Below are 1248 nucleotides of genomic sequence, written 5' to 3' on the forward strand. Positions count from 1 at the left end.
TAGTCCTTTATGAATATTTTCCATCGATGGAGGGTTAAGGGTTTCAGACATTCATCCCAATCGGATTTATCCAGCCATATCTGTTGCATTATTATTTTTGCTGTGACTACAACGGGGCTGAGCCAACCAGCTGGGTCGAACAATTTTGCTATAATCGATAGTACTTCTTTTTTAGTATATGACGTTTTATCCGGAGTAGGGTTGATGAGAAAAAAGAACGCATCTTTTTTCGCATTCCTGGTGTGTTTRTGTTATTGGATTCTAGTAAACTGAGTGAGTTGGTATCCAATAGRTGTTCTTGTGGGATTCCAGATAAAACTTTTGGGTCATTTGAGGTCCATTTGCGTAGAGCGAATCCTGCGGACTTCAAGGATGAAGTGAGTTCATCTCGTGACATTATCGCCGTTAGTACGTCATGTGCTTCTGCAAGTACATCATCAACATACATTCCGTTTCGAAGTATCTCTGTCGCCAGTGGGTGGGTTCCTTGTACATCATCCGCTTTGAGGAGGGTACGGATAGCTAAATATGGGACACAGTTAATACCAAACGTAACAGTTTGTAATTCAAAATCTTCTATAGGGTCGTTAGGGRRTTTCCTAAATAAGATTCTTTGAAACGGAGTGTGTTTGCTTTCAACAAGTATTTGGCGATACATTTTTTGAATATCTGCGTTGAATACAATTCGAAACATTCGCCATTTTACTACTAGGATTAGAATGGGTCTAGCCATGAGGCTGTTCCTGTTCGAGGTGGGGCATGATGCATTGAATACCACTCGGAGTTGAGTCGTTATGCGATCCGGTTTGATGACTGTGTGATGTGGCAGATAATACGTTTTCGTATTATCCGCAGGGTCGTATTATATTTTGGTCATATGACTGAGTTCCAAATACTCGTTGATGGCCTTGTCGTATTCCGCCTTTATTTTTCATTTCTAAGAAATTGAGCTAGAGCTATGTGTCTTGAGTTACCCAATTCTATGTTTTCTGGGTTTTTAAAGAGTAATGTTACCACATAGCGCCCATTTGAGTTTCTTTGGGTTGTATTTTTATAAATTTGCTCGCAAACTATATCTGAAGTTGAGGGTAGAGGCTTTCTTGGAACCTCTTCAACTTCCCAAAATTGTGTGAGCAAGTTGTTTGGGGTCATCTTATTGAAAAATGACATTATTGAGGGTGAKAAGGGTTTTTCTGGGGTGGTCCGCAGAGAATCCAACCGAATTCCGTTTCTTGGGCTAGAAGGGTC

Source organism: Bactrocera latifrons, unplaced genomic scaffold, assembly GCF_001853355.1.
Source record: "Bactrocera latifrons isolate USDA-ARS-PBARC rearing strain unplaced genomic scaffold, ASM185335v1 scaffold_449, whole genome shotgun sequence".
Classification (NCBI taxonomy): Eukaryota; Metazoa; Arthropoda; class Insecta; order Diptera; family Tephritidae; genus Bactrocera; species Bactrocera latifrons.